The following is a 7,097-nucleotide window of genomic DNA, read 5'->3' as shown; positions in this document are numbered from 1 at the left end:
CTTCTTGAAACAGGAATATTTGTCCGTCTAAAGCACCATTTGAAGCCCCTGTTTTGTTCCAAAAGAAGGAACGGGACACTGCATTTGTGTATTGGTTAATGGGCTCTCAACAAAGTCATGGTGAAGAGCAAATATCACATCCCTTTGATTGCTGATGTGTTTGATCATTTAGGGCAGGACAATGTGTTTACCAAAACTGATTTGAGTAAGGGTTATTATCAAGTCTGCATAGCCGAGGGCAACAAATCAAAGACAACTTGTGTGACACGCTATGGAGCATTTGAATGGTTGGTGATGCCGTTCGGCTTAACCAACGCTCCCGCAACCTTTTGTACATTGATGAACAAACTGTTTCATCTATTTTTGGATCAGTTTTTGGTCATTTATCTTGACAACATTGTGGTTTATAGCAACTATTTAGAGGAGCATATGGAGCACTTTCGTCAAGTGTTTCAAGTGTTTAGGGAGACAAGTTATGTGTCAAGAGGGATAAGTATATTTTTGCCCAGCCACAAATGCAGTTCGTTGTCCATACAATCAACTAAGGAAAGATATGTACGGATAATGACAAGATAGTAGCTATTTGGATTAGAAGGCTCCAACAAAAGTAACCGAACTTTGGTCGTTTCTTGTCCTTACCAACTATTACCGGCGTTTCATTCTTGGCTATTTCTCTTTTGCTGCTCCACTCACCGACTTATTGAAAACGAGTTGCGATTGGGAGTGGACAGCTTTATGCCAAGAGGCATTCAGGGGTCTTAAGGAGGCAATCACAAAGGAGCCTATTTTGGCTCTCCCCGACTTCACCAAAGTCTTTGAGGTTCACACTGAAGCGTATTGATGCAACCAAATAAGGCATGAAAGATGACCTGGTGGCAAATCATTTTCTTGTCTTGGCTAGTCAAGGAAAGATGAATAAGTTTTGAACAGATGATGGTGTTTTCTACACTACCAACAGACGTGTATATGTGCCAAAATAGGGGAACCTTAGGCGCACATTGATGTGCCGGGGCATAACACTGCTTGGTTGGGTCATCTAGGGCAGAACTATATGTTGGCATTGATGGAATAATCATATTATTGGCCTCGTTTACGGGATGATATTGAAGTGTATGTTAGTACCTGCCTTGTTTGTCAACAAGACAAGGTAGAGAATGAGGCACCCCGAAGTCTTGCTTGAGCCTTTACTCGTGGCGGAGAGACCCGGGACAACGTCACTTTGGACTTCATTACTTGCTTGCCTAATTTAGAAGGCTTTGGCACCATCATGATGGTTGTTGATAGGTTTTCAAAGTATGCAACTTTTATAGCCACTACGACTAGTTGTAAAGCCAAGAAGGCAGCACATTTGTTTCTAAGGGACGTGAAGCATTGGAGTGTGCCGAGGCACATTATTAGTGATCAAGATCGTCGATGTACCGGTGCATTTTGGAAAGAGCTATTTAGCTTGTTGGGATCAGAATTACATTTCTTAACGAGCTTTCATTCTCAAACCGATGGCCAAATGAAGAGGATCAATGCACTACTCGAGAGCTACTTGTAGCACTTTGTTAGTGTGAATCAAAAGGAATGAGCTAATCTGCTTGATTCAGCCTAATTCTCTTATAATTTACAATGGAGCAAGGCAATAGCGAAGATTCTCTTTCAGTTAGTAATTGGGCAGCAGCCCAACATGCTACAATCTTTGCCCGTTCTTGCGGAATGAGGAATTCCCGAGCCTATCATATGGCAAAGGCTTTGAAGGAACAAGTTGATATGGTCAAATCATTTCTTGACAAGGCTGACCATAAGATAAATAAATTTGTTGATCAAAAATGTCGTCCAATCAATTATAGAATTTAAGACAAGGTCATGGTCAAGCTCAATTCTCGGTAGTTCAAGTCATAAAGGAGTGTCAGTTAAAATTTGATTTAGCGATATGAGGGTCCTTTTGAGATTGTTATCAAGGTAGAAAAGATCTCCTATTGGCTGGATATGCCTCATCACGTGAGGATTTATCCCGTCTTTCATACAAGTCAATAGAAGTCATTTTATAAGGACAAGGAAGATGTGGAACGGGGTAAATCTAACCGTGCGAGGATTTTTGACACCTTCAACTATGGACAAGAAAATTGAGTCCATTATTGATCATCAAATGATCTGAGGTAAATGTTGGGGCAATTCAAGTGTCCAATTCATTGTCCATTAGCAGGGACAGTCACCGGAGGAGGCATCATCGGAGAAATGTGAAGATTTAGGGCAGTTCAGGGATCAAGTTCACGAGTATTTGCAGTTGTGTGGTGCCGCAGTCGTTGACAAATCAGTTAGGGGAGGCTGTAGCGACCAACCCTCGTCTCTATTGATTTTACCACCTTTAGATCAAGGGGAAGGTTCAAATCAAGCATCTACAGGCCAAGTATTTGGTCCCAATAAGCTGCCACCTTTGGATAAAGTCTTAGACAAGCATGGAGATCATTTAATGCATCTTGGAAGGCATGGGAAGCAGTTGGTGCATGGTGTGTTGATTTTCTGCCAAATGAAAGCGACAGCCCACAAGGGGCTGAAAACTGTCCTGCCATTTTGGGAAATAGTTGACTGGCCTTTCTCCTTTAGTCTAGGCACTTTGAAAGCCCTTCCCTTTTATATTTCAGCCTTTAGTTGTGAAGGCTAGCATATATTTCGAACATAAGCCCCTTGGCAGATCTATCTTGTAATCTAGCACTTTGAGAAATATAGAAAAGGGCTCTTGCCTCCAACATCTTGTGTTCCTTATTTACTTGCTTTCTAAGCCAATCTTGAGCACTCATTGTGTTGTTGTGTGCGTTAAGGACTGAAGCCTTTGAGTAGCATAAAGGCTATCAAATTTGTCCTATGTTGCCCAGTGAAATTAGGCCCGTAACATTGGCTTGTCAAAACAATCTGAGTGGACTCTTTAAGGCTAGGCATGTTTTTCAACCTCAACAACTTCATCTTCCTTCAACTTTCTCGTGAGAATTTTTTCATTGATCAGCAAGCATACGTGGTGAAGAAAAATACTCCCTCCGTTTCAATTTATTTGTCTTACTTTTCTTTTTGGCCCGTTTAAAAAAGAATGTTTTTTTTCACTTTTTAGTAACTCTTTAATTCCAACTTTCCACATGGCATGTTTAAAACCACAAGATTATAGGACATTTTGGTAGATTTCGCATATCTTTAGTTTAAGACAAAATATTCAAAAGTCTTCTTTAATTTATTAAATTTTGTGCCATGTCAAAATTAGACAAATAAATTGAAACGGAGGGAGTAGTCATTTAGAACACAATTCCCAAATGTTCCTGTATAAGGGCTTTTAGGAGGCATTAATTGTTAAATTTTGTTAAGCTTGCTGACAATATTTGTAAAAGTTGAATTGACCTTTTAAACAGATATTTAAAGGTTAGACGTCATTTGAAAAGCAACTGAAAATAATCATTTTTAATGCGAAAAATAAAATTTAGACAAAAAATACCCCTAGTTAAACATGGAAAGACTCCAGAACAATGTATTGGAACTTGAAAACTCCCTATATATGAAACTCTAGCATAAAATCCTGAGGTTTAATTTTTCACCAGTGATGTTAGGGTTATCTAACTGTGTATATTTTACACGAAAAATAGATCACCAACACAAAGGACAATCAAACGTTGGTTATCTTTTAAGAAGGAAAAAACATACTACAACCCATCAAAGAAGATAAATAAGGAAGGTCGACTCCTCACATCAGTGAAGTCAATGAAAGGAAGAAGATCTCAATCATAGATCCAAAGGAAGGAAACAAATATCCAGGAAGTCGAAGAAAGGAAAGAAATCAATTAGACGGACAAATCACGTGCACAAAGAAGGAAAAGAAGATAAGTCATAAATCTGAAAACAACCACAAGAAGGAAAGGAGATCTAGAAAAATGCATCAAGTATGCAGAATCAGTTCTACTAAAGGTGGTTAGAAACATCTGAATTAGCAATTGTTAGGATCGGGCTATTTCCTATGTTCTAAAAAAACCAGGTTCCTTGAGAAACTAAGCAAGAAGGTAAATTGCGGAATAAGTGTAACACCCAAAAGACCTTTAAACTATGCAACGTTCATGATTTGAGACTTAGAAATCAAGACGGTAAGTGTTGGAATTGGAAATTTGCTTGGAACAATGTACGTATTACGTCAATTGTACGGGTCGTACTTTTAGGTCCTACATTGCAAGGAAAAATCAAAAGTCGCTGGAATTTGATAATTTCAGGTATGGGTAAGATGTACGGGTCGTACTTTTGCGCAGTACTTTCATGCCAAAAATCTTGTTTTCTAGAAATTGGCATAATGAGGTACCCCCACAATGTACGGGCCGTACTTTATGCCCATACTTTTCCCGCTTCAGTGAAAAGTATAAATTCGGAATTCAGTTTTTATTTTTCACTTTTCACATTCCCAAGCCCTAGCACAATGTTCTTCTCTTCCCACCATTAGAATACATCAAGGTAAGCCTATTTTAAGCAGCTCAAGTGAATTCTAACATATATTCATGAATAGTAAATAAGAGTTCATCATTCCTAACCTAGGGTTTTCTTGAAAACCCATCTAGAGGATTCAAGACTAAAGCTTTTGGATTTCTCCTTCAAGTTCAGACCTTTTTACAAGTTTTGGAGCGTTACAGGTATGTAGGATTTCTATCTACATGTGGGAATATTATTGCTCTTTCTCACACCACGTTCTTTCATGATTATACGAAGTTCACCCAAAACTAGGGTTCTAGACATGTTTATGATAACCCTAAGCTCATGTACCCTGATATACCATGTTTGTATTAATAATTCGTTATTGTATTCTTGATATTCCATTTTGGTTATTGAGAATCTGTCTGTAATCCATGAAAACACATGCATTGCATTCCATGGGTTCTTACATGCAAGATATGAACAATTATGCTTATTTTCATGAAAATCCTACATGTCTACATGTTTTCAGGCAAGTTATATTATGTTTCTATGTTCATGTTAAACTATAATTATAAACCATGTTACAAGTCATGTTTATGAAGTTCATGTGCTTCTAAGCCAACTATATCCATGTTCGTGTTTTGGGAGTAGTACAGATTACCGAGAAGGCTTAGACAGCCCAAAACTACATTTGTCAGCATAAGATAAAGATCGCTCCGCCTAGTTAGGACGATATCTTCATGTTTACTCATTGCGGATTATTGAATCTACGCATGTTCATGTTCATGTCTTGTACCCCGATAAGGTATATGATAGCTTAGCTGGTCAGGCAGAGATCAGATGCCACGTAATTACGTGGTGGTTACATGTCGATTATACTAAGGCTCTCCCACTTAAAATATTTTACCCATGTTATATATATACACACACATACATATTGCTTTACATACCGGCACAATTGAAGTGTACTAACATCCATTTATTTGCCCGGGGACCTGCATTTCACGATGCAGATTTATAGGAGGATGGATCAGCACGTTAGGACTAGCGCATATCAGCTTTTGGGTGAGCCCCATTTTATTCTAGGTGTTATCTATATTTATGTTTATTTCAGTCATGCAGTAAAGGTATGCCAGGGGCCTTGTCCCGATAAACAGCTTAGCAGTCAGAGTCATGTCAGAGGTTTCATAGACTATTCAGTTATGTTATGTCAGATGTTCAGAGTCGTATAGCCAGCATTGGCACAGTATTTATTATTATATTTTTAGACTATTTACGCATCATGTCTAAATAGTATTTTCTGTATTACTATGAGGTATCATGTTTTATTCAGACTATCTATGTTTGACATTGTATTCTGCATCAGCTCATGCTCTATGTTGATGTAGTAAGCCATGTGGTTCATTCGGTCATATGCAGCAAGGCACCGAGTGCCGTGTTACGTTCAGGACATGGTTCGGATTGTGACAAACCTTGGTATCAGACCCCTAGGTTCAAGTGTCTTAGGGAGTCTATGAAATCATGTCCAGTGGGGTCTCTTTTATATGTGTGTGCGCGCCACACATATAAACAGTCGACCACCAAGACATCTAGGATTTTCTCACTTCTTTCATAATCTAAATCGTGCAGTCAGGGCTATGCTTTTAGGAATTCTCCTAACTCGTGCGTATTACGTATTTCATACAATGCCAGCGAAAAAAAAAAAAGTACACCAAGAGGACTATAGCTACCAGCCAAAGGTCTATCGCTAACATTACTCCAAAAGTGGAGCCTCAGACTCAGAGGGTTGGATCAGATACTGCACCCCCAGCTAGAGAAAGGCCTATAGAGGTTCGTTCCATCGCTACTCCGGCCCCGATGGTTCTGACATGGATGTTAGGGGAGCTATCCTGCTGCTCACCCAGATTGTTGCTAATCAGGCACAACGTCAGAACCATCCTAGCACAAAGCTAGTCAAAAAGGATAGTTCTAGGACCAAGAAGTTTCGAAATGAAGCCTCCAAAGTGTTCACAGTGGTCTATTAAGGGAGAAGATCCCTTAACTTCATCGACAGTTTCTCGTAAAAGTTTTTCATGTTATGCATGCTACTAAGACAGAGGCAGCAGAGTTGGAAGCTTATCATCTGCAGGAAGCTGCTCATATTTGGTATGAGACATGGGAGCAGTCTCGCAGGGAAGATGCATCTCCAGAAACTTGAGATGATTTTTTTGATGCTTTCATTGACCAGTTCTAGTCGATTGAGGTTAGAGACGTAAAGGCCCACGAATTTAAGAGACTCAGACAGAATGGTATGAGTGTGAATGAGTACTATCTCAAGTTTGTCTCCTTGTCTAAGTTTGCTCAGTATATGCTTCCTGACATGAGGGCCATATTCACGAGATTTGTGTTGGGCCTTATACCCGACTTGTATAGTGATGCAAATATTACTGCTCAAAATGGGATGATGACTATCACCAAGATAGTTGCTTTTGTTTAGGGCCTTGAGGACCGAATGAAGGAAAAAGAAGCTTTTCAGAAAGAGAAGGATAGGGAATTTAATAAAAGAGCTAAGTCTGTAGGTAATTTCAGTCATGAGGGAGGCGGAGGGCGTAAAATTCTTCAAGAATAGTATCATCACGACCGCTCCATCCCCGTTGTCCCGGTCCCCAAAGTTCCAAAGAATGATTAGAACAAGC

The sequence above is a fragment of the Lycium ferocissimum genome, chromosome 2 (assembly GCF_029784015.1).
Source record: "Lycium ferocissimum isolate CSIRO_LF1 chromosome 2, AGI_CSIRO_Lferr_CH_V1, whole genome shotgun sequence".
NCBI lineage: Eukaryota > Viridiplantae > Streptophyta > Magnoliopsida > Solanales > Solanaceae > Lycium > Lycium ferocissimum.
Note: the sequence above shows the minus strand (reverse complement) of the source record.